This window comes from Mustela nivalis (assembly GCF_964662115.1).
Source record: "Mustela nivalis genome assembly, chromosome: 14".
NCBI lineage: Eukaryota > Metazoa > Chordata > Mammalia > Carnivora > Mustelidae > Mustela > Mustela nivalis.
Window position 1 is genome coordinate 1,651,598 of NC_139033.1, and position 27,867 is coordinate 1,679,464.

Sequence of the window (27,867 nt, forward strand, 5' to 3'; positions counted from 1 at the left end):
AACAAACACATAAGCAAGGCTTGAGCCTGGAGCGTCAGGCTTCGCAGGGCGAACCCTGACCTCCCCAGTGCAACAGCCCCATGTGCCTGGTGAGCGCAGATGGTCACGGCTGATTGGAGGTGAGCTAGGCATGTTGAAAACACACAAGGTCCTGAAGACTTTGTTTCTAATATTGTACATAATTTTTCCTATTGATAATGTGTTGACATGATACCCTTTAGATGTACTGGGTTAAAACAAGAGATTATTGGGGCGCCTGGGTGGCTCAGTGGTTTGGGCTGCTGCCTTCGGCTCGGGTCATGATCTCAGGGTCCTGGGATCGAGCCCCGCATCAGGCTCTCTGCTCCGCAGGAAGCCTGCTTCCCTCTTTCTCTCTCTCTCTCTCTGCCTGCCTCTCTACCTACTTGTGATCTCTGTCTGTCAAATAAATAAATAAAATCTTTAAAAAAAATAAATAAGAGATTATTAAAATTAATTTCAACTGTTTCTTCTTACTTTTTTTTTTTTGAATGTGGCTTCTAGAAAATTATAAATCACCTGCAAAGTGTGCACTAGGTGTCTTTGGGATGGTGCTACCCTAACCACTGTACTACGTGGCTCCCAGAGGATGGGGTGAGCCACGAGGCTTGCCTCCCAGCCCTTCCGCATAGTCCTTCTGATGTTGCTGTACTTGGGCTTCAGCCAGTGAGCCAGTGAGCTGATTACCTTGTCCCTCACGCCTTAGTGAGTGAGTGTGTGTGTGTGTGTGTGTGTGTGTACGCACGTGCACACTCACGTGCAGGCAAACGTGTGTCCTCTTCAAAGTCACTTCCCGCTGGGCTCCTTCTTCACCACGGTTAACATCACAGCCTCTCACTGAGGGTGGGAGAGGGCAGAGAGCCCCCCCACCCCGGGCCCCCGTGCAAACACAGAATCTCCACCCTCCGCTCCCACTCCTGCCGGCCGCTCCCTCTGATGGCCCACCAGCCCTGCATTTCCAGGGTCTGGCCCCTGGCAAGGTTATTGAAGCCGAGATCGGTTGTCCTCCCTCTCCCAGGGAAAATAAAAATATTCTAATTAAAGCTGGGAAGGCCCTGGGAACAATAGGGCTGGCGCCAGGCTGATGGATATAATTCAATTTGCAGCGTGAAGAGCAGGACTCTGGGCTCTCGCCATTACCATGTGGATTGTGGAGCGGACTTGATTCAGAAGTAAATTTAGTGAATGCAGGCCAGCCAGAGTGGCGGTGGAGGTAGGGGACTTGCGTCCTGTTCTATCCGCAGTCAGGGAACAGGCCAGGCCATGGGGTGCGGAGGCTCAGGTACACCTGGCTCCTCCAAACTTCAGCTTCCACATCTGGAAACAGGGGATAATTTTGGTACCCCACCTGCTCGGTCTTCATGAAGACCGAGGAGGGCAACTTAGGCAAAGGGCTTGGTTCAGGGCCTGGCACAGAGTAAGCGCTCAGTGAAACAGGGCAGTTCTCTTTCTCTCTCTCTTTCTCTTTATAATGGGAGGGGAGGGGCAGAGATAGAGAATCCCAAGCAGACTCCTCGGCTCAGCACAGAGCTGGACATGGGGCTCGATCTCATGACCCCAAAATCATGACCTGAGCCAAATCAAGAGTCTCACACTTAACCCACTAAGCCACCCAGGTGTCCTGGGGCCACTCTCTATTATTTTTGCTCCTTTCCCCCATGGTGACATTGGACATCACCAATTGTCATGTTCTCAGCAGGCATCTAATCCTACAGACAGGCCCCTGGTTCCAGGGGCGATGCCCTGGGAAGGCAGTGAGCGGAGGAGGGGGAGAAGCGAGAGAAAGGCTCCTGTGTTGGTCTGTGGTCATAGCTAAAAATAGCCATCGCAATTAAATGGGAAAATATTATTATACTAACAGCTGGCTACTGAAGTAGGGTCGGGAATAGAAGGTAAAGTTGCAAAGGGCTGGTGTCAGATCTCCTACAGCTTTTGGAGAAGTCTGAAGTGACTTTGTACTAGACAACAAAACTAACTGATTTTTTTTTTCCCCTCGGGGCAGAGGGTAGGAAAGTGAGATTAGGAGAGCCTGAAGAGATGGGAGACAGAGGAGACACAGCCAGATGGGGAGGGTTGGAGTTGAGTGAGGGAAAGGGGGCTTGAATCACCCCCATCACCACCACCAAACCCAAAAAGTGTTGATCCAGGGATGTTTGAAAAATCCTCATGCCTAGTGTTCCATTTGGAAGCTGTTCTCACTAAAGCAATGTTGACCTTGACTGTCTTCTACTCCGCCCCTGAAATCTGTGGAAAATTTACTATCCTCACAAATTGTGGGTTCCTTCCTTCCTTCTTCCTTCTTTCTTTTTCTTTTCTTTTCTTTTCTTCCCCTCTTTTCTTTTCTTTTTCTTTTCTTTCCTTTCCTTTCCTCTTTCTTTCTTTCTTTCTTTCTTTCTTTCTTTCTTTCTTTCTTCTTTTTTTCTTTCTTTCTTACATAGAACTCAAGCAGGAAGCGGAGTTTCACCTCCAGAGGGATGTGGGACTACCAAGTGTGGAGGTAAGAACAGTAAGCACCTGAATCCTTCTGAGAACTGGCAAAAATCTTGAAGGAAGCTTTGAACTTCTCAGGCTGCTGCTGAGCTAGCATTGTATTAGGTATTGTATTATTGTATTATGTTATAATATAATACATTGTATTATAACTTCCACTTAAATACCACCCCCCCAGTCCTTCTGGCAAAGCAGACTGCCAGAGAGTTGGGGTCCTTCCTCTCTGTTGGTATCAGCTCTGTAACAAAAAAGCAGATTGAATTTAGCTCAAAAGCAAAGGGAGGGTAAATTGGAGAGTTACTGCAAGCTCACAGAATTGAAATATGAGATAAACAACAGGCCACAGAAAGGCCAGTAAGCGGGGCAGTCCCAGGGACCTTAGCAGCAAGAATAGTGGGCTGCCTCAAAGGACAAATAAATCCATTCCTTTTGTCCCTGGAGCATCTGCTCAAGATTCAAATCCCCAAGAAAGGGCCTCGGACTGGCCTACCTCAAGTTACTTGGCTACTCCAGCATCCGAGGGATAGGGCTCAGTGACATGACATGGTGGGGGTCGGGGAGGGACAGATAATTCCCTAAAGAAAGGGGATGGTGCTGTTCTCAGAATAATCAGAGATGGGATACGGGGTTCAAGTACATGTGCACACACACTCACACACACATTCTACCCCCCGCCTGCCCAGCATCCATCCTCCTTCCCATATGTACAAATTTTAAGTCACCTTCCTCACCTGATGCAATTCTTCCACCTGCAGCTACAAACATGCGCACCCCTACTCAATGACAAAAGGGCAAATGAAACAGCCCGTTCATCTGGAAATGCCACTTTCTGGAATAAGAGTCACAATTTCAGGAAATCTGTAAGAATGTTCAGGTAGGAGGTGAGGGGGAGAAGGTTGGGGGCCGGCTCTCCGATGAGAATTACCCAACCCGTAGTCAGCCCATAGGAAGACTGCAGCTCTGGGGAAGATGGGGGTCCTCGGGCCATGTATGGGGGCCACTTGCTCCTCAGTATTTTTGGCTCTCAGAGTGGTTACATCAGAGAGGAAGCCGTGCCACCCAGTGGGTCTTTCCAGCCCTTGGAAGACACTATGTGGGGCACTTGGAACTGGCTGAGGAGGAATTTTGCTTGAGTTCACAAATTCTCCTTGCTCCTGTGTCTTGGCATGCTCCTGGTCCTAAAGGAAGCAAGTGCACAGGAGCAAGTAGAGACTGGGAGTAAAGAATATTGGCATGAGGTAGAACTAGCTTCGAGTCCTCGCTCTTCTTGCTGGTCACACAGCTTCGGCCCTCAGTCTCCTCAACTGTGAAATGGGTCGATGTCTCTCTCAGAGTGTCACTCTGATGAGTAAGGGAGCTAACGCATGTACTTGTAATAGTGTCTGGTAAAGGCTCCCTACATAGTAACTCTGATTTTTCTCTCTTTCTGCCTGGCGAGGAAGCTGAGACTCAGAGAAAGATGGAATTTATCCATGGGACTGTGGAGGTCATCAGATTTCATGAAGCAAAAATATAAGAGGGAAAAGAAGCAACAGACCAGTGTCATTCAACAGAGAAATAATGAGAGTCACATATATAACTTTAGATTTTCTTATAGCCACATTAAAAAAACTAAAAAGGAACAGGTGAAATTAATCTGATGAACATATTTTTGGGGCACCTGGGTGGTTCAGCCATTAAGCATCTGCCTTCGGCTCAGGTCATGATCCCCGTGTCCTGGGATTGAATCCTGCATCGGGCTCCCTGCTCCGAGGGAAGCCTGCTTCTCCCTCTTCCACTCCTCCTGCTTGTGTCTCACTGTGTCTTTCTTTCAAAGAAATAAATAAAACATTTTTAAAAAAAGAATATTTTTACTTAACCCCAGTATATTGCAGATAATATCATTTCAACATGGGACCCATAGAAAAAGTTACTGAGATGTTTTCCACTCGTTCTTTTCTGGTAGTCACATTAAAAAACCTAAAAAGCATTTGCCATTAGTTTTCTAGTATATTTTATTTAATCAGATAGATCTAAAGTGTTGTTATTATTATTTCAACACATTATCCATATGAAAAAGCAATAAGGAGTTACTGTCCATTCTTATTATCAAACACCTTGAAACCCACTGTGTACTTTTATATTTGCCACGTGTCTCAATTTGGACCTGCTGCATGTCAAGGTCTGGGCCATGGTAGGTCGTCTGCATCTCCTTCGTTGAAACTTCCCAGGAGCCCTGTGAGGTATTAATAGACCCATCTCCTAGATGAGAAAATGGTCTCTGAGGTCAAGTGACTTGCCTAAACTCATACAGTCAGAAAAAGAGCAGAGCCGGGTTTGGGGCTGTCTGATCTGTTCCGATATAACCCTTCTGGGACTTCTGGAGCCCCAGTGCCTGCCTCCCAATTGCCCATCCCCAAACTATCGATTACCACCATGATTTATGACCCTCCGGCCAGGCAGTCCTGGAGATGGAAGTAATTTGTTTCTGACAGAGGAGGCGTGCCTGGACACCTGCACCTCCCCATTCTGCCTCGGCTTCCAGCCCAGACGATCGATCGATTCCCTGCTAGTCAATGGTGCCGAGGAGTAACCTACGGCGGCAGTTAGATTCGCTTAATCAGGCACTTGCTCAGAGCAGCCCATCTGACAATTTTATTGGGCCGAGAGCGTCATATTTCAGTTTCTGTTTCCGCCCGGGGCTTTGGTTCCTAGATCAGCCAGGGTTGGGTCTGTTGCTTTTTGTATTACAGCAGAGTCTGCGCTCCTTCCCTGGAAGAGTAAACCTACCAGCTGGAGTATAATCGATCCTCTGACCTGGAAGGGGTCACCTGGCATCCCACCGGCATTTAAGGAGAAAAATCTGTGAGCTCAGCTCTCAGTGACAGTGTTACTGACAATAACACCAGTCGCTATAACAACAGTAATACTTAACATTTATTTAGCCCTTACTGTGTTCCAGGGACGGTTCTAGTGTGTTGCACACAGACACACAGTATGGTAGTGTTCACTGGCAAGCAAAGGGAGGCTTAGGAAGGTGAAGGGGCTTACGCAAGACCACAGAGCTGGAGAGGGATTTGAAATCTAATCTCAAGCAGTCTGGTGTTTTCAAGAGTTTGGTGAAGTGGCAAGATATATCCCCCCCCCCCCCCAAAAAAAAGTGTGATGAGTAATAGAAAAGAGAAAGCAACAGGGTCTACTATTTCTGGACCAACAATTATAGTATCACAGCAAATACTTACTGGAAAGCTTATGAAGCGCCAGCCTCTGTTATAAGAGCTCCACATACCATATCTCATTAAAGCTCTACAAAACTTTGAAGTAGGGACTATTAGCACCTTATTTTACAGATGGGGAAACTGACAAAGAGGTCAGATGGTTTGGCCAAGGTCATGATGATGTAACCGCAGTGAATGGACAGAGGATCCTGCTGTGATGTTTACCTATATATTTGGCTTGTTTCTGATCCCTGGGCTATCCACCCCAAGGCTGTAAGGTAAGGCTGACACCCCAAGAGAGACGTCTGAGTGGGAAGAAACTGGCATTGAACTGGGCACTCCCAACTGACACAGCTTGAGTAGTGATGACATTTTAGGATCCATGAGGAAATATTTCATTGGATTCTCAAAAAAATATCTGCTTTAAAGGGTTATTTGGAGGAAGAAGAGGGGTTTGCCTGTCAATGGAAAGCACTGAATAAAGCAGTAAAGAGGCTGTGGGACCTGGAGCCAGACCTGGGTTCAAATCCTGTCACTGTCACCAAATAGTCACATGAACATGGGCATGTCAGTTACCATTCCTAAGCCACGCCTCCTCCTCTCTCGCATGGGGGTCAGAATGGCACTGAGTTCATAGGGTTGTTGTTGTAGGATGTGCTATAAAATGATGTGCTGTGGACTGGATGTGTCCCCCACCTCCAAACTCATATGTTGAAATCCCAAACCCGATAAGATGATATTTGCAAATGGGAGCCTTAGGGAGGTAAGGAGGTCATGACAGTGGAGTCTTTGTGATGGGCTTAGAGCCCCTATGTGAACAGAGAAGAGCAGAGAGCTTGCTTCTTCTCACTCTCTCCACCATCTGAGGACACAGCAAGAAGGCAGTTGTCCCTAAAGTAGGGAGCAGGTCCTTAACAGACATTATACCTGCTGGCACCTTGATCTTGCACTTCCCAGCCTCCAGAACTGTGAGACATAAGTGCTTGCTGTTTAAACTGCCCAGTCTCTGGTATTTGTTATAACAGCCTGAGCTGACTGAGACAGGATGAAATGAGACCGTGTGTATGAAGTTCTTAGAAGCATAGCATGTAGTTGGCTCTCAGTGAATGTTAGCAGCTGCTATAAAGTCAGTCTCCACCCCTCCCATCCTCTTCTCCTGACTTCCAATTGGGACTTCTCTAAAATGTAATATTAAAAACCACTTAAGCCTCCACTTTACCATTTGCCTGCACAGCCCTCTTTGCAAGTGTCATTTCTAACAAAGCAGGGTCTGAACCAATGGGACCCCACAAGACCCTTCCAGCCTAACGTAAAGGGGACATTTCTAGAATAGCTTAGAACCTCCCCTCTCACTGGCCCTCTGGCCCTCTGCCCTTGACTCACATTCTCCAGTCCCCACGGCTTCTTGAACCCAGTCCATCTGCAGCCAAATGGGAATGAAGGGTGCCCAAAGGAAATTTTCCAGAAGAAACCTCAGGCTGGGGCACCTGGGTGGTTCAGTGGGTTAAGTGGCTACCTTCAGCTCAGGTCATGATCCCAGGGTCCTGGGATCAGGCCCCACATTGGGCTCCCTGCTCGGTGGAGAGCCTGCTTCTCCTTCTCCCTCTGCCTGCTGTTCTGCCTACTTGTGCTCTCTCTATCTCTCTGTCAAATAAATAAATAAAATCTTTAAAAAAAATGAAAAAAGAAAGAAACCTCAGGCTAAGACCCAATTGAGAAACACCTGCTGTCATGGATACCTGTAACAGCCGCACATTTCCTGCTCTGAGCCCTTTCCCTACAAGTGCTCATTTAAGTCCTCACAGCCCCCTCTGTGGTGGGTGATATTATTACCCTCATTTTCCAGTTGGAAGCTACAACTCAGAGAAATGAACTTGCCTGAAATCACACACAGCCAAAAAGCAGCAGAGGCAGGATATCAGCCCCAGAATCCACATTCTTGACTGCTATGCTCTGTTGCCTCCTTCCCCCAGGGCAAGGGTTCTATTCTGTACACAAGCATGAGTTTTTACAAGAACCCATGGCCAAATGGATTTTTAACCCCGATCTATTATAAAGAACAATCCAGCAGAAAGAAACTGGCAAAGAGGCTGCCGCAGGAGGGAAAGGGAAGACCCCCACCCCATTACAAAAATCACAATGGGATGTCTGTATACGGAGGACATGGGAGTAAGGAGGGCACCTCAAGACTAAATAATCAGGGGGCGCCTGGGTGGCTGAGTGGGTTAAGCCTCTGCCTTCAGCTCATGATTCTAGAGTCCTGGGATTGAGCCCTGCATCGGGCTCTCTGCTCAGCGAGAGCCTGCTCCCCACCCCACCCCCCCCCCCACCTACTTCTGCCTACTTGTGATTTCTCTCTCTGTCAAATAAATAAATAAATAATCTATAAAAAACACTAAATAATCAGTTTGAAATAACCTTTTTTTAAGTGCCTCATGTGATGGGCTAAAGCCTCGTGAAGTAGCATCATGTTCTGGGTATTTATTAAAGTCATTATTCCGTATTACATGTCCCCACAGCACCTCCTCTCTGCCCTGATTCAGGCAGCAAGTGGCTGGCAAGGCATCTCTGCCTGAGAAAGAAGAGTTGACACAGAAGAGTAGACCTAATATAGCAGTCAGGTTCCTGACTTGAGAGCCTTCACATCTTTCTCCTGACTCAGAATCCCTGGAGATGTGACCCAGGCAAAGCGGCAGGGTTTATGAAGTTCCCCAGGTGATTCTTGTGCATGCTCAAGTTTGAGAAGCTCTCCTGGGCTGCTGCCAAAGTATCTGGAAGAATGTTTAGTAAGGACAAGATGTCCTAGTTTTTGAAAAGCTCCGCGGGGATCAAGAAAGAAGAGAGTCAAGGAGAACCCAAGAGCTCAGATTGTGTTAGGACCCTGAGAAGGAGCTCTACTCCTTGCCCACCATCCCCCCAGGTAGGCTGGAGCACCTGAAAGCAGCAGGCTCCTGACACCCCTCCCTTGGGTGTCACCTGCAGACGGGGCTGGGGGGGGTGGGGAGGTAGGTAAGAGCTGCATTCTTGGTGCCCAGCCTGGAATGGGTCTGAGCAGGTAAACCTGAGATGCGCTCCCACCCCCACCGAGGTTCCTGTGCCCAAAGCATGGCATCCAAGCAGAAGAATCCAGGTGTCAAAGCAGGTCCTGGAGATGGTTTCATAATCCTAGAGTGGTGTGAATGTAGCAGAAGAGCTCTTGCGGGCCAAGCAGGGTGTCCAAGATCCAGACTCATTTGTCAATGACTCGGATGGGCAGAGGCACCAAGAGCACAAAGGTGAGGATGTTGCAGCTGTTGCCAGAGGGAACAGATGAGAACAGAAGGATCTGATCCCCATCTCACTGCCACACTTGGGTACATCGTATGCTCCCCAAGGTAACCCCAATGAGACCAAGTCTAGATTTCTGCTTGAGACAGCATGGGATTTGTAACACCTGCTCCTGGTGCCTACTTACCTCCCTCGGATCCCTTCCATTTTTATGCACATACTCTTCCAGGTGTTGGATTTTCTATGGCCAGCACTTATGTCTCTATATGGTGGGGCTGCCCTTGGGCTTCCAGATCCCCCTTGGCCCTGCCCATCTAGAGAACCCAAAGTGCCTGTGCATTCACAGCTCCCGGGGGAAAGCCTTTAACTAATACTTGGCAGGGGCAAAGAGAAGGAGAGAAATACCTTCAATTTGAGGTGCCGGGGTGGCTCAGTGAGTTAAGCATCTGATTCTTGATTTCAGCTCAGGTCATGATCGCCAGATTAAGCCCTGCATGGGGCCCCATGCTCAGCTCGGAGTCTGCTTGAGATTTTTCCCCCTCCCTCTCCCACCGCCTCTACTCCTCTTCCCCACTCACATGTGCATGCTCTCTCTCTCAAATAAATAAATAAAATCTTTTTTTAAAAAAAAATCTTCAACATGTGTGCCCCCAGTCTGGAACATTCTAATGTGTGGTTGTCACTGTCCCCAGCACCTTGCAGTTCTGAGCAGAGACTGTCCTCCATGAGACCTGGCTTAACACGCCCTTCCCTTGGGGCTCTCACTTGCCTTCACCTTTGTCATATTTTCCTGAGACACTTTTACCTGAAGACACTTTTACCTTCTAAGTCACTTTTAGCTGAATCTTCCCCTTAAGGTATGTTTCTGAGAAATCGAATGTAAAACAGGAAGAGCTCAAACTAAAACCAAATCTGGTTATAGGGAAAAAAAATTTAAGTCCATTTTTGTGCCTGCCTGAGTTTACAGACTGAGATTTATAAGACTCTACCTGTTAATGAATATCATTATAAAAGGAACTTCTTTTCAGCACTCACACATTTCCGTGAACCATCTCACTAAATCCAAAAGTAGGAAACCCATCCTTGTGCCCATTTTGCAGATTTCAAGAGGTACAAAAACTCTTGGTTTGAAGGCTACAAATAAAGCTGGAGGCCTGCCCAAACCACAGACTCTCTATACTTGGGTCTGGCCCCAGTCTCATGCTCTGAGCAGAAATATTTAGGAAATTCAGAGACATAGTCACTAAGCCAGGGGCCCTGAGCTCCTGCTATATAAGATGCAGGTCTGGGCCTGGAGGAGCGACAGAAACAGACCTCACAGACTGCCTTCATCACAGAAGGGGCAGAGCACAGGCTCAGGGTATACAGACCCTGAGTGGGTTTAAATCCCAGCATTAACAGCTTCTTGTTCTGGGACCTTGGGTAGGTCCTGTGAGCCATCTCTGAAGTCCTGTTTACTCACTTGTAAAGCGGGGTTAGTAATTATTTTTAAAAATTATATAAAATCAGCTAGTGATTCAGGGAACAGGATATGGATTCCTAACAGCTGTGGTCTTAATAAGCCCCTAACAAAGTGTGCTGATGGCTACAATTTACTTCGAAATGTATCAGAAAAACAAGAAGCTTGGGGGTTGATAGAGAAATAAGTGATAAAACAAGAAAAATAAAATATTAAATGGTAGGATCTTTGTGATGGATAAAATTCTTTCAACTCTGCCATAGGTTTGAAACTTTCCATAAAAAACTATTGGGAAGAAACTCTCCCAAGGAGTGGTTCCTTTATCTTTTTTTCTTTAAGTTTCTTTCTTTCTTTCTTTCTTTTTTTTTTTTTTTTTGACAGAGAGAGAGATCACAAGTAAGCAGAGAGGCAGGCGGGCGGGGTGGGGTGGGGAGCAGGCTCCCTGCTAAGCAGAGAGCCTGATGTGGGGCTCAATCCCAGGACCCTGAGATCATGACATGAGCTGAAGGCAGAGGCTCAACCCAGTGAGCCACCCAGGTGCCCCAAGGGGTTCCTTTCTGATGTGAAATGTCCCTGTGCTGCTTTATAAGTCACTTTGATGCCCAGAGCTGGCAAGAGAGGCAAGGCAAGGGCCTGGAAACTTGGTTAGTTTTCCAAGGTCCCCTATCTTGGTCATTTAATTAAGCCTTCAGTTTGTATTTTCTTTTTGTTTGGGAGTTCCCAAGAGAGCATGTCCCCAATGAGGTGCTTAGCTGCAGAAGCATGCTGGATTTGATGGCAAGAGAGTGGGAGCAGGGCTAGAGCTACCTGGGGAGAGAAGAGATGGATGTCTCTGGGCCCAAGATGATCACAGACACCAAATGTAACTTCACTGCGGGGCCCATGATACTTTCCAGTGCTTCAGAAACCACTCCCATTCATCACCCTTTATGCTTCTGATTCATCTTGCAGGCAAGACAAGTTGTTTTACGCTGAAACAAGAAGGATTCCTTTCATATAGCCTTCTGAGTCAGTGGGCTATTTATTCTCTGTTTCCAAAGGCTTCTGTCAGTTCATGCTGGATCTACCCAGGTTTTTTCTAAGTGCCTTCCTCCAGCAGACAAAGCTATGAGCGGCTACAAACTTCATGGGTAATGCACCCAGACTCAGAGAGATGACCACACCATAGCAAAACAACAGGGGTCGGCGTTAACAAGCTACTTTTTCATCAGGGGTATCCAGAAAGTGACAAGAGGATGCTGGGTATCAGTCAAGAGCCTTGGGGTAGAGAACCAGCTTTTCTTCTGAAGTTTATTTTTTCCCTTTTTTATGATATAAAAATTAACCTGACTTTTTGGTGGCAGTTCAGTGCCCAACACGGCCAACCCAGCCACTATCTTTAGCATACAGCCTGACCTATAGTATAGACTCAATAAATTTCTGAATGAATAAATGAGTGGACAATGTAGAAAAATCCATTTGCCTTCATGGATTAATAATATAATATTAGGCATCATTTATTGAGTGAATTGTGTGCCAAATGATGGATGATTGTTGGTGAAAATGGTGTTCATTATTCCCCTCCTTATAGCTATACTTCATGGTGATGTGTCTTTGCATCTTTTCCCATCAAGAAGAGGGAGTTTCTTTTCCTGTTCCTGCATCTTGATTGGCCTTGTGACTTGTCTGGGTCAAAAGAATGGTGTAAAAGTGATTTGGGGTGCTAGTTCCGATCCTAAGCCCCAAAAGGCCTTGTGCATGTTCCGCCACTCTCTTGGAACCCTGTCCCTGACCAGCTGGAGGATTAGAAATTAAATAGAGCAGAGACAAGATGGGCCAGCTGGGACTGTCCTAGATCAGCCAGCTCCCCCGTCAACACAACACAACCCAGCAACCTTCTGCAATGAATGGCCCGAGGAAGCCAAGATCATCTGAGATTAGAACCATGCAAGTGAACCCAGCCCAAACCTGGAGCTAAACTAGTCATTGTTCTATGATCTAAGTGTTATTCTAAGACACTAAGTGTTACAGTTGTTGTTCTCACAGCAAAAGCTGAATGATATTCAAAACTGTATTATGCACAGAATATCCTCTAGCTCTTACAATAATCCTCTGAAGTAGGCACGATGGATAGTTATTTGTCTTCCAAAATGCATTCTCTCCTTATCCCAAAGCAAAAGATTTAGCTAGAACAGAGCTGCCCAGCTGGGTCTAATTCCTCAGCTCCTCTAGCAGGTGTGAGTGGTAATGTGAGTTCTTGCCAAGAATTGGAAGAGTAGAAATGATGTTGTAAGTGCTACCTCAATTGCTGGAGATAAAATCTTTAGCCTTAGAAATCTGCTCTTATCCCCTTCCTGCTGGCTGGACTGGGGATAACTAGAGTGACCCTGTGTGAGAGGAAGCAGAGCCCGCCATCTTGAATTCTTGAATGTCACTCGGCAGAGACATGGCCGTGGATTGTTACACAAGCAAGAAAGAAACTTCTGGCTTGGAGCCACTGTGCCACAGAAGCTGCTTGTTGGCCTTGCTTGTTGGCAGCTGGTGTTGGCCTAGTGACAGAGAAATTATTATTTCCATTTGACAGGGGAAGAAGTGGAGGCTTGGAGGGGGTGACATGAATGGACATGTACAATTGCACTGTCCAGGACAGCAGCCACTAGCCACATGTTGCTATTAAGTTTAAATTAATTAAAATCAAGATAAGTTAAAAATCCAGTTCCTTGGTGGTATGAAGCACACTTCAAGCCCTCAAGAGCCACAGGTGACTGATGGCTACTTTGGACAGCACGGGTGTAGAAGACTCCATTGACACAGAATGTTCTCTCGGGTTGTCCTGGTTTAGAAGGCAGAGCTGTGATTCTAAGTGGAGTCTGCATGGCTCCAGCGCTTTGCTTGTCTGCCTGCCTCCTGCCATGCAGAGTGCTTTTCAAGAGTTGGTCCCCTGGTGCATGTTCATGTTTATTTACAGATCATTATTATCTATCTGTCAGAGAGGCTAGGAGGGAGGAGGGGAGAGGAGACACAATTAAAGGGTGAGGACAGCTGGCAAAAGGATCAATAAAAAAAAGAAGTCAACTCTGAAATGTTCACAGGGAGTCATTACAAAAATATCACTTGATTTGCCAACCTTGGCTATGAAACGATTTAGATGTCTGCATCTCTACCCAAACCATTAAAGCAGGGTGACGTGCCCTGGACAGGATGAACTGTCCCTTTCTTTGCACCCACTGTGAAAGGGACTAATATTGATCTGTCTAGGATGGTTATGGTTAGTGAGGGCCTGATGAATCATGGCAGTGGTATTCGTGGGCACTGCTAGACATATTCACCACACTGCTCTAGTTGGTGAGATTAAGCTGTAATCAAGGCACAGTCAGATTTCATCCTGCAAAGATCACCTTGAAAGCATCCGTATGATGGATTTCAGGGGCAAGATGGGGGGCTGGATGACGGGTTGAGCGACTAAGCAGTGGTCCACATCAGAGACAGTCCAGATGGTGGCTTGGACTAAGGGAATAGGAACAGAAAGGAAGTGAAGAGGGCAGTTTGGAAAGATCTTGAAAGAGACAGGCACGGCAGATGGAGGGATATGGAAATTCCAATGGGGTGAGGAGAATCCTTAACTTGGTGCCCAGTCGTAGACCCTGAGACAAAGATTCAAGAGTGACAATCTCATTTAGGAAGTGAAGATGGAGGAGTCGGGAGATAAGAATGGGAGAGGAAGCAGCCAGTAAGGATCCAGTTAGCTACCACTGAAGACAAAAGCCACTTAGTCCTGCTGGGGAGCTCTAGGGATAGTGTGGACCGTGACCGCCCACTCCCTTGCCCACTCAGGCTGCAAGGGAGCTGGAGTATTTATACACCAGCTCCTGCCAGGATCAGCTGAGGACTGCTTCTGGACGGTGGGCTCATTCTCCAGCTCATCTGAGCCCCCATATAGATGACAGAGAAGCCCTCACGCCACAGACTGCAGGTGTCAGCAGATGAAGTCTGTTTGGTGTACTCGGAAGGGTCAGGATGAGAGCTATGCTCAGGGCATGCGTCTGCCCCTGGTCCTATGCAGCTCAGGCTGCTGAGAACATCCATTAGACGCATAGAGTTTCGGGGTAGCACAGAGGAAAGTGATTACTAAGAAGAAGTATCTGAATTAAGGAAATAATTCTCTAGCATTTTTTAATTAAAACCTTCAACCCAAGAAGCTTGTTAATTTTAGCTTCGGCAAGTGGTTCTGTCGCCTCTCGGCGTCCTGCTGCCCGAGCTCTGTCGGAAGTGGCTGCCTCTGATTTCCCTAATTTGTGAGGTGCTCACACTTCGGGTGGCAGGCGGGTGATTGCAGCCAGATGGGAAGCCAGCCCCTCCAGAAGCAGATTCCTGTTGGAGTTTTGCAGCCAGCAGGAAGCTGGAGGGAATCCTGGGGCCTTTTTCATTCCCCCTCTTTCCTCCCCTCAGGTTAGATGCATTTGAAGAGCAAAAGAGAAAACTCCTGCTCTGTCAGGGGTTGACAAAGAGATGATCAAGACAGGCTGGTTGAGAACTCCCCACTGTGTGAATGAAGAAGTGATATTCTTTCCTGATTAGCTCCATGGACAAATGGATATATATGGAGTTCTTTCCATGAACCAGGCATTGTGCTCTTTGCCTGTATTCTCTCACTCAATCCTTACAATTAGTCTGCAGATTGGGTAGGATTAGTAGCCCCATTTTACAGATGATATAACTGAGGCTCAGAGAGTTGTGTTTGCTGAAGGTCACACGGTCAGCGAGTGGCTAAGACAGCCATCCAGGTTCCAAATGGTGGGTTCCAAGAACAAGCCCAAACATGGAGCCTGGGGATAAACAAACTAGTTTTGTCTCCCTTGCTCTGTGAATGCTAGCTATTACTATCTTCATGATGATCCCCATACTTTAAATAGGCTTCAGAAGACTACTACCTCAACCATGCAGAGAGATGGGCCAAGATTCACATTCAAGGATGCTTCTCCCACCATCATTTATTCCCAGATGTGAAAACTGGTTGGAACTAGAACCAGTTCTAGATTGGTTGGAACCAATCTAGATGTACAACAATAGGGGATTGAGGTAATTAGTTATGAGGGATCCCTACATGTCATAGCATGTATGTGTTAAAAATCATATGTAGTGGGACACCTGGATGGCTCAGTTGGTTAAGCGGCTGCCTTTGGCTTAGGTCATAATCCCAGGGTCCTGGGTCGGAGTCCCACCTCGGGCTCCTTGCTCAGTGGGGAGCCTGCTTCTCTCTCTGCTTCTGCCTGCCACTCTACCTGCTTGTACTTGCTCTCTCTGACAAATAAACAAACATAATCTTAAAAAAAATCATATGTAGATAAATGGTTAATGACATGGGAAGATATTTGGAATATATTGTTAGGTGTGGGAGTTCTTTTAAAGCATGTTACCAACAGCATATATAAAAGTATGAAAATGATTTGAAAAATAATATATGTGCATATTTGTATATATTCACATATCTCTACATACATATTTGGAAACTAAAAAGAAAGACACTAAAATAAAAATGTTTTCTCTCAGTGCTGTGATAGGAATGATTTGGATTATTATGTATTTTTTCCCATATTTTCCACGGTTAGCAGATATTCTTTATAACAAGGGGAAAACCCCCCATGTGATTACCATTCTATTTTTTTTTAAATTTTGACATACTCTAATTGATGACAGAATCCCCCGCTCTTGTTTGAGGAATTCAGCACACTATATTGCCCTTCTAAATTGGCCGATCCCAATTGGTTTGCCATCTTCTGTTGGCTCTGTTATCTCTGCTCACTTGGACAGTATTTTTCCCTTTCAGGAGTGTGTGTGTGTTTGTTTTTTCCCCAAATACTTAGAAATTCTTGGCTCCTGAACATGTTTGCCTCTGGGATGCAGTTTGCTTGCCTGCGAGTGACATTTCTGTTTCCTGTTGCCCGCTTTGAGGAGGAAGCTGTGACACGTGCTGCCGAGAGGGGAGTGTGAGCAGCTTGTCTTGCGGGGTCCCTCCTGGGGTCAGTGGCTCCCTAGAGATCAGCCTGCACCAGAATCCCAGTGTCCACACTTCCACTGCCCCCAGACTAAGGAGGGCAAAGGACTCAATCAGTCTCATTGGTCAGATCATAGCCCCCTTACTCCTTCTGTCTCCAATTAGCTGAGGCCACGGGCCTGTAGCAGCGTCCTGTGCTTGGGGCCCTATTCCTTTACCTTGCAAGAATGTTGCCCTAAAGACACTCCCCAATCCTCAACAGACCCTTGGAAACCCCAGAAACGTGTGGGTGCCGTGGGGGGGAAATCCCAAACCAGCCATTTGGGACTTGACTGAACACCTCAGGCTACCTCAAAGTGGGACACGACATGCCAGTGATGAAGGACTGAGCTGGATAAATGTCTACAGGAATGAAGTGCTGGGAAGACACTCACAAGCTTGGGGTCTCAAGTCACCCAAACCTAAGTTCAAATCCCAGCTTCACCACTTACCAGCTGAGGGCTCAAATAAGCCCTCACACCAATGAGGACTTCGAAAATGGAGGTAGTTAATACCCCCTATCTTTTAGCATAGAGATAAGGACAATGAGATCATTCCCACTGAGGGTTCTTCACGTTGCCTGGTACATGCTCAAAAATATCCACTAGTAGCTCTTTCATTCATTACATAAACAAATATCTACTGACCATTTACCAAGTGCCTATTATTTACTGACCTTCTACCAGGCAGGGCTCCAGAGGCACATGAGGTAGTGAAAAACAAAAAGGAAAAGTCCCTGCTCTCCTGGGATTCCCATTTTGGAGGAGAGATAGGCGGTAATCAACAGGAACTAGCACCTGGGCAGAAGCACCCTGAGACAGTTGATATAGGACAAGGTCCTAGAAGCCGAGGAGCGGCGACTGTCAACTGTCAGTGGGGTTAGAGGGAGCTACTCTGGAAAGGGGCTGGAGTAATGACTTGAATGAAGAGAAGGAGCCAACAGAGAGGAGGTCGCGGGATGACATCAAAAGCAGGGGAAGTGGCTGGGGACCCCCTGGTCATTGTTACTGGACAGGGTAGTGGGTCAGAGGTCCGAGAGGAAGCTGGGGTCTCATATATCAGGCTTCATGAGCCAAGGTCAGGGCATCGTATTTTATTCAGAGGCCTCTGAAGCCATTGTGGGATTTGCAGCAGGGGGGATGGGATGTGACCTCCCTTCGGTTTCATCACATTTGTCAGTATCTCAGTTATTGATCGACTTGCTGTAGCCTCCCCTGTGTCCTGCAGACTCTGAGGGTGGAAATCAAGCTCCATCCGTCTTTACAATCCCCTTCCTTCAGGTCCTAAGAAACTGCCGTGGGTCCCTGCAAATATTTGTTGAATGAAAAGAGAAACAAAGATGGATGGGCCTGTTTTCTTTGCATTTGTCTTAAACCTTCTCTTGGTTCTGCTGCCTTGTTTCCTAGGGGAGGGAGTGTCAACTTGGCTCTCGTGCTCTCATCTTTGTGAGAGAAGCCCCAGGGGTTCATGCAGGGAGATTTTCCCTCTGTCAGCCGGGATGGATGGGCTGGCTCCGCAACACTCCCCGGTGAGACTCTCCGTGACCATGACTGGGGGACTGAGCGAGAATGATGATGGGGAAGCAGGGCGGTTGGTGAAATGGCTGGTCATTCGTTACCTGCTGGCAACTTGGCACAAGAGAACTAGGGCCCTTGGAATTCTAAACGAACCTGTCTCCTTGGATCAAATAGCCAGGGTTCCACCCAAACCCAGATGTGTGGTCCTGGAAGGCATTCCACAGAGACAGCTGGTTCCCGAGGTCCATCAATGCAGGAAACCAGGTGCAGGTTGGGTCACCCCAGCTCTGGGACTAAAGACACACCCAGATATGAAATCTTCCTTCACTTAGATGTTACTAACGATGCTAATGATCTCAGGCAGGGATAGCAAATATGTTTCATGTCTTGCCAGTTCAGATCGAGGGTAGTGGCTGCCTGTGTTAAGAAGGCTTCTGAGGTTCCATCTGAGCTCAGATGGAGGGAAGCTCTGATTGATTAGTGATGTCTGTCAGGACATAAGATGAGGGTATAAGAGTCTAGTACCACACATTTTCCATCCTTGTTCTAAAGTATCTTGTCCCACAAAAAGCAAAAGCGGGAAACATCTTCTCCAGGGCATGAAATTTTGGTTTTAATTTTACCTCAATGGAATAATTTCTGCCCTAATTACATAAAATGTGCCAGACACAAGGCTCTGTGCTTTACATTTATTATTTTCTCGGCATTATTGCCCTAAGGTTCTGTCATAACTATCTGACACATAAAGAAATTCAGGCTCGGAGAGTTAAGTGATGTGTCCAAGACTCTCAGCCAGGAAGTGGCAGAACCAGGATTTGAACCCACCTCTGGAATAAAGACTCTACAGCTTCTCTCGGCAGCAGGTATCTAAATTTTAGCCCCACCCCCACTCACACATATAAGTACCATACACATACATATGGACATGCACACGCACACACACATATACACATGTAATATCTATACATGTGCATACCTATACACATATGAGCACACACACACATATACACCTACACATGAAGCTCTCTCCTATTTTTAACCTCCATTCCTCTTGCTGCCATAATAGCACAGTCTATCTTAGAATCCCACAATCTAAATTCAAGATCTCAGCCTCCCTGGTGTTTGCTGCCCAATATGGAGATCACTGGCCATAAGCGGCTAATGATGCTTGCCATGCGGCCAGTCCAAACTGAGATGTACTGTAATGTATGCACACCTGATTTTGAAGACTCAGTAGAAAAAGAAGAATGTGAAAGATCATACTAATAATATTTTATGTTGATTACACATGAAAATTATAATATTTTTGATATATTGGGTTACATAAAATATATCAGAATTAATCTCCCTTGTTTTTTTCTCTCTCTAAGGATTTTTTAAAAAATATTTTATTTATTTATTTTTGTGAGAGAGAGAGAGAGAGACAGAGAGCACACACAATCATGAGCAGGGGTGAGGGGCAGACAGAGAAGCAGACTCCCTGCTGAGCAGGGAGCCTGATCCAGGATCCACCCCAGGGAACTTGATCCCAGGATCCTGGGACCATGGCCTGAGCCAAAGGCAGATGCTTTACCTACTGAGACACCCAGGTGCCCTCTAAAGATTTTATTTTTAAGTCATCTCTACACCTAACATGGGGCTCAAACTCACAACCCTGAGATCAAGAATCACAGGCTCCACCAACTGAGCCAGGCTCTCTCTTTTTTCTTAAATGTGGCTATGAAAAACTTGAAAATTAAACACGTGGCTTGCATATGTGGCTCATGAAATATTTCTCCTGGACAGCACTGCTTCTGAGATCAGAAGAGGCCAGAGAGGCAGACATGGGGCTCTCTCCCGTCACTTTGGGCAAGAGATAAAGACCACATCTTAGCTTGCTTGTCCCTATGGCCTATGCCCTTTGTTCTTTAGAGGAAGGGCAGCTGGCTGGAAACCTTTTGTTTTCCTTTCAGACAAACTTTCACAGGGAGGGGAGGGGGAAGGGAGAAATGAATTTAGACCAAACAGGAAAAAAGCCATTTTTCCCCCCAATCCGATGTCTGATGGAACACAAGAAAACTGTTCGATGAAGCTGACTCATGAAGGCTCCACTGCCTTCCCCTGGAGGTTCCCAGAGAACCCGGCAGCTGCCTCCCCGTGTGCTCCCAGCAGGTGTGATCCCAGATGCAGCAGCCTTCTCTCAGGCTTGGGGAGTCCAGGGCGATGGGAAGATTGACTACACCCCAGAGACTCTGCAGTTAGCTGTGGCTCCGGCGGGCGCGGACAGCCTCGAGTCACAGCAAGTCCCCATCCTGCCTGCCAGGTCCTTACCTTCCGGCTCGTGACAAGCCGCCTTTCTAGCACAGCACCCCATGGCCAGCAACAAGCGTGCTTCCCACACGAACCTAGGTGGTTGGACACTCCGAGATGAGATCTGGCCTCTAGAGTTAACGGTCTAGAAATGCAAACCTGACTCTGCGATCCACCCTCTTAAAACCTCCTTGATGGCTCCCCATTGCCCCCCGAGTGAAGTTTATGCTCTTCAGCTGAGCCATGCCCAGAAGAGGGACTCTACCGAAGCCTGCAGGCTGCCTCTTGTTGCAGACAAGGTCAGTCCCACACTGGAGTCACCCACGGCCGGCCTTCCGACTGGCATGCTGCACACAGCTGGGGATGCCGCTGCCCGAGGCTCCCTGCCTAAGGGCTTTCCTGACTCCAGAAGGCTGCTCTGCCTGCTGCCAGAAGTGCTGGCAACACACCCCTTGCAGGAGCAGCCCAGGACCAATGGAGAAAGGCAGATCTAGAAAAGATACCCCAGTTCTGTTGTCTCTCTGTGGAATCATTCTGTGTTGGTGTTTTACCCCATTGCCCTGCATCTTTCCCTGGGATGAAGTTCCAGCTGCCTTCTGTATGAATAAGGAAGCCCATGATCTCTCTCTCTCTTTTGAAAAATATTTTATTTATTTATTTGACAGAGAGCGAGCAGGCACAAGCAGGGGGAGTGGAAGAAGCAGGCTCTCCGCTGAGCAAGAAGTCTGATGTGGGACTCAAACCCAGGACCCTGGGATCATGACCAGAGCCAAAGGCAGACGCTTAACCAACTGAATGACCAAGGTGTCTATGACAGATCTCTTTCCAACTCAAGAGAAGTCAGCGTTCAGATTAAGCCAACACATGGAAGTCAGAGAGAGGAGGAACTAGGGGATTGGATCATTGGTGACAAGGCAGAGCTCCTGGATACAGCTTTACCTGGTCCCCTACCTACCTCCTGATGTTCTGGTTATAGTCACCCATGCATTTCTTTGATTTTCTGAAGTAATTTTTTTTTAATTTAATTTTTAAAAAAGATTTTATTTATTTGACAGAGAGATCACAAGTAGGTAGAGAGTCAGGCAGAGAGAGAGGGAAGCAGGCTCCCTGCTGAGCAGAGAGCTCAATGTGGGGCTCCATCCCAGGACCCTGAGATCAGGACCTAAGCCAAAGGCAGAGGCTTAACCCACTGAGCCACCCAGGCACCCCAATTTTCTGAAGTAAATTTTTATCTGCAATGGGGGTGTGACCTGCTCATTGTTCTCACTTTGAGGTGGCCTGATTGCTCCGTTGAGTCCCAAATGGCTGGTTTGGCGTCTCCCTTGAGCACACCCACACATTTCTGGGGTTTCTAGGAGTCTTCTGAGGCTTAGTGAGTGTCTTTAGCACAACATTCTTACAAGATGGATGAATGGGGCACAAAGCCGAGGAAAGGCATTGATGCCACTTACCTGGTGGCAGGACTGTCAGCAGGAAAGTTCTGGAGCTCCAGGGAGGGGCTGGGTCCCTGGGTGGAAATCCAGGCTGGGTGAGCCATCCTCAGGTCCATAGGCTGGTCCTCTTAGGGCTCAAATGCTGTCCCTCCCAGGTACTGACCTGCCCTGAGACCACTGGAGTGACAGTCTTGGGAATGGAGCTCAACCCTTCAAGTCTCCAACCTCGAGCTCCTCCCCCACCCCGGCCCTGGCTCCTCCCCCATGCACCTTTAAGCTCATCCTCAAAATTCTTTCAGGTAACAGTATTTAGTGGCATATCAGAAAGACAGTGTGGAAAAGGATCCCATGGCTTTGGCAAGCCGGGACACCCCAGGGAAGGCCCTGTGATTAGAACAAGTTTCCCTTCCCTGAAAAGGAGAAATGGTATTTTTATTCTTCCTAGAAAGTCACCCTCCACCCAAGGATTAGCCAAAAGGCTGATTCTAATGCTTCTGGATCTGGTGGATGCATTTCTAAACCACTCTAACCTTGAATTACAAAGTAGTCCAGCGTGCGGGAACAATGCAAGGCTGCCATTTTGGTGACGTACATGCATCCCAGCTTCTAGAGGCCTGTGCGCTCCTGGAGGACAGGGATGATATATTCAGCTCTGTTTACCCAACACTGAGCTCCATTTATGGCCCATATTCACCAGCACGGCCTGCATTGGACTAGGGCTAGAATCAAGCCAGGATAGAACATCTTCTCTTACCCCTGCACTGTTCCCTGTCCAACCATCTCCCCCATGTATGCCAGTGACCTTGCAGTTCCAAGTTACAATATATCACCTCTCCACCCTTAGAGGAGTGAGTCTATTAAATCCAGAAGTTCCACCAGGCCCAGAAGAGGTGGGGATTTATCACACCCCGCTATTGGGCCCTTATAGGGCTAAGCAGTGGGCTAGATGTCTCACATGGCTTATCTCATTTATCCCTCAGGATATTTCTACAAGGTACTTGTGATTATAATCCCCACTTCACAGCTGGGGAAAATGGATGATCATAAAGTTTAAGTCATACAGTCTAGGATCACACAGCCAGCTAATGTCAGAGCCAGGATTCAACCCCAAGCAGTCTGACTTCAAAACTCACCCGGTCAACCTGTACTCCACTGTGGGTGGGCCCAGCGTCTGTCCTTTTGGAGCCACTGTGAGCTACACTCGGGAAGGCAGGAGTGTCTTCCTTTTGGGAAACTGTTTTACACAGTGTGTTTCTTGGCCGAGCCTCCAAAAAAGAATTCTGCGGGAACTAAAAATGATTTTCGAATTCTGCGGAAACTAAAAATGATTCTAGCTTCCTTCCGGGGGAAGCCAGTGTTTTTGATCTCATCACAAAAGATACTCCGTGTGGTTCTCTGTTCCATTTTGGACTCCCTCTATTCTGGTCATATCCTTACTAAAAAGGAAGGCTCTGCTCTTCCTCCTTGGCTCTTTACTCTTGAAGCTGCACTCCCTTCACCGTAGTGACTATTCTCCCTCACCATTCGCAAATGATTTCGGAGGACCTTCCCATGTGTCAGGTGCTGGCGACACCACAGCCAACATGGTAGGTACAGGTCTCCTCCCCAGAGTGTACAATTGAGAAGGTGGCTGCAGTACTTTCAGCTCTGTTTACAAAGCATCATGGATTTTTTTGTTTGTTTGTTTTTAAATTTGGAGGCTGTGCTGAAGGAGGGGGCACTAGGGGAGGGCTGGCGTACCCTCAGAGTAACCCTCGGAGCACGGGTGGGTTAAATGCAGTGCAAGGAGAGCAGCAGTGGGGTCAGCCCAGCTGTAGATGGAAGCAGCATAGAAAGTTCCAGGGCCGTCTTCCTGCCTCCTGTCTCCGCCACCTGGGCAGGACCCAGGTCTGCTGGGGTCCCGAGAGCGTGGGCATCAGCAATGAGGAACCAGGCTTGTCTCTGCGCCGGCCTGGTCTCCCAGCGCTCCCAGCGCAGTCCAAATGCTTTTCCTCCTCCGGGCTCCCGCGAAACGCCTCGCTGGCAGACAGACAGGGCCTGGCTGACCGCAGCTCCACCTTCCAGGAGTTTGGAGGGGAGGAGTTCCTTTTCCGGAGGCCACTGGAACTGACCTTGAATTCTGGGGCAGAGGTGCAGCTCCTGATGGAACTGTGAGCGCTGCTAAACGGAGCCGCGTCTTCCTTCCCGCGGCCTCAAGCCAAACTTCCCCTGGACCCCTGCGGGTTATCCTGTTCTGTTAGGCTTCAAAGGGCAGAGCAACAGGACTACTAATGCCCTCCCGGTGGCCTTGCCGTGGGACGAAGTGTGATCGTGCGTGTAGAGCATCACTTAACACAGTCCACTGGCTCTCTGAGGGAGTTTGGTACTCACGCCCGCACCTTGGCCACAGTGAATTGGACAGTGATGGTCACATGACCCGGGGCGCCCAATCCCAACGCTGCTGGCCCCGCTGTGCGTGGTGGCATCAAAGGGTGAGTCCGACGCTTTCCACCGGGTAGGGTGTACCCGCTGAGGGCACAGAGAACAGTCTAAGTTGGTACAGATAAGATTTTTAAAATTGTAAATTGTTATGCTTTTATTTTAATTAGGAAAAGGCTGGCTCCCATTTATGGTATGGATTAAAAACTCCCGTTATGATACATAATATTAAATTCACAAGGAACTGGTTTTCTTTTTCTTTCTCTCTCTCCCTTCTTGCCTCCTTTCCTCTCTTCTTTTTCTTTTCTTTTCCTTTCTCCTTTCCTTTCCTTTTCTTTCTCTTCCTTTCCTCTTCCCCTTCCCTTCCCTCCCCTCGCCTCTTCTTTTCTTCTTTTTTCTTTATATATGAAGTGAATTTTATCTAGCTGGTAGAAGTCTGTGGCAAATAATTCAAAAGCAGAAGGCAAAGGATTGACACGTGGTGAGATCCCAAGATCACATGTCTCCCTCAGTAATTGGAAATGAGAGGCAGGGTGGTAGTTGGTGATACATTTCCCTGGGGTTGAGTCAGGACCGCAGCACAGCCAAGCCAGGTGCAGGCTGCAGCTGTGAGAGAGAGAAAAATCAGTTGGGTAGGAAACTAGGAGACTTGAATAAGTGTGCGTAAAGGAGTTGAGAGACAGAGACCAAGAGACAGAGAAATAATGGCGACAAAGGTAGAGATGGAGAGACAGAGACAGAAAGACCGCTGCACACAGAGAAAAACCTAGAGAGGCAGAAATGCCCTGTTACCTTCCTCTGAGGACTCTGTGGGTCTACCTCCACTCCACACATGTCCTTCCAGGGAGTTCTTCTTATTTCCCTGAGATGCCTTGAGTGGGTCTCTATGCACAGCAGAAAGCCTAACATAAATGGATGGATAGGAAGGAATTGTATTTTGAAGATTCTTGGGCACCAGCCAGCACATTTAAATCTACAATGGCAGGCAATGGGGAGCTATTGAGGGTTCTTGAGAGAGAAACAAGGAGGTACTAGGGTGAGCCAGCTGAGGCGCCTAGGGAGAAATTGAAGGGTATACTCATTTGACAAGTTCAGAGATCAAATTGTAGTAGATGGCTGATTTCCACAGCTCTTCTGGAAACTTCATGGAATTCACTGAGCAAAAAACGTGTGCAAGTATGTCAGGTCCTACTCTATCCAAACCCCAGGTAACCATCTCTAGAACTTTGCTAATCTAGAGGCAAATGAAAAGAACCGGTTGGTATATAATTTAAATTCTGCTAATGTGTATTTACTATCTACACCCAATTATCACCAATCAATATAACAGTTATTACTTAATGGGTGAAAATTGTAATTCCAGTGCCCCAGATCGGCATAGGGCATTGAGCTAATTGGGACGGAACTTATTCAGGAGTGTAATGAAAATGTAAATTCCCACACATTAATCAAACAATTATTTCTATAACCACTAGACAGCTGATCCTAAACCTAATTAGGAAATAAACAAAGTTAATCAGTGAGCAGACAACATTTACTAATCATATATGTGTCACAAGAAAAGAAATATTAGGCAGTAATTCATTAAAACATCCCAAACCCAGACCATTCTGCAATCTTTAATAATACAGCCTCTCAGCTTCAAGGAGGCAATATATGAATTTTTATTAAAGCATTTTTCTGCTTTAGGGTCTAGGAGACACCAGAGAACAGAGATACATATTACCTTGTACGATAAATAATGGCGTCACTCTAAATAACAGGACCAAGAACTGAAAATGTACTTACTGACATGGTGGATACTGTTGGCTCACTTGGAGCTTAATTACCAGAATGCAGGTCTCTTTAAGTGAGAGAGAAAAGGAAGCTCATTCCAGAGCAGACATAAAAACTGTAAGACGACATAAACCAAAGCCAATTGCATTCCTCTCTCCACCGCCCATCCTTAGCTTCTTGTCAAAACTGCTGCCTGGTGCAGTTTTGGGCCCAAAATGTGGATTTTTCCCAACTTGCCTGGGCTGCTGATTGGTTCCTGGGGATTTTACTGTCCTTGATAGCTCTGTGAGGCTCTGCCGGACCATCGCGTGAATCTGATGATGGTGCAAACCCATCCAGAAGTTTCTTAAGAGATGTTTGTGCTCTCCTCCTGGAAGTAGCAAATGCACAGAGTGGAGACATTTGGAAGGTTCCTGGGAGAGGGGTACCTAATATGAACACTTCCCTTGGACAAACATGGATTCGATCAAGATCAAACTGATCAAGCTGTGTAACCCCAGTTAACACAGGTGGAATGTTGTCAGCGAGCTCTCTTAGACCTTTGCATATTGCTATGGTCTGTCTGTTTATGTCCTCCCAGATGCATCACCAAGGTGATGGTGCCAAGAGGTGGGGCCTTTAGAGCCATGATTAAGTCATGAGGGTGGAAACCTTATGAATGGGATTAGTGCTGTTATAAGAGAAACTCCATGCAGAGAGCTCCCTTGCTCCTTCATCATGTGAGGACATGGCCAGAAGCCTGTGATCCAGAAGAGGGCCCTCACCTGACCATGTTGGCCCCTTGATCTTGAACTTCCACCCTCCGGGACTGTGGGCAATACATTTCTGCTGTTTATAAGCCTCTTGGTCTGTGGTACTTTGTTGTAGAAGTCTGAATGGACTAAGAGACTTAATGTGTAATACCCCTCACAACAACCCTATGAAGTAGGTACCATGGTTATAATCTTCACTTATACAGACAAGGAAACTGAAGCACAGAGCATTCAAATAACTTGGCCTGTCATGCAAATTTTAAGTGGTAGGTAGAGCCAGGATTTGAACCTATATGGCTAGCTCCTGGAGCCCAGGGAGTTTACTCCTTGGAACACAGTTTACTGTGTTCACTGGCTGAGTTTGGGCTTTCCAGCATGCCCCATTTGTGCTCCCAGAACACTTTGTGTTGCTCCAATTGCATCATTTATCAATTGGTATCACTGGGAAATTATTTTTCAGTTGGTAATATAATATTTCCTACAGTACACCTTTCAAAAGATACCGGAGGTTCTATGAGAAAAAGCCCCCTTGTCACCCCCACCCTCAACTACCCAGCTCTCCTCCCCAGAGGCTGCCAGTGATTGTACTTTCAATCTAACAACAAGCAGTGACAATGTCTTAATTTAAGTTTCCTCTAAAACAGACTTCAAGGTAAATATTCAGTGCAAGTAGTTCATTTGGGAGCTTATCCCAGGCAACATAGTGAAAAAGTGGGGAAAGGAGATAGAGAAGGGAGGATATCTAAGCATGTGTGAATGAGCAGGTCATGACTGTGGGTAACTGAGGCTCAATCCACATCTCTCAGTTGTCGCCACTGAGGGGTGAGGGAGCTGAGGTATTTATCCACCAGTGCCCCTCCTTTATTCATTGAGGGTCACTTGAAAGTGTCAGACCTCTAGAAAAAGCCTCTGTGTGCATTGGAGCAGTCTGCAGACAAATGTAATGTACATAAGTGTTATTGTCTCAATACAGGTGGTAAAACACACACACACACACACACACACACACACACACACTGTTTTGTATTCTTCTTTAACTTAACCCTAAATCTCAGTGATCTTCCCATCATCAGTATATAAAGAGTTCCACAATATTCTTGTGTAAATATGCTATCATTTGTCCAATCGGTCCCCTCCACTTGGTCATTTGGGTGATTTCCAAACTTTTGCTATTTCCAGTGATGTTGAAGTGAATAGCTCAGTACACAAGTCGTTTTCTACATGGATGATTACACCTG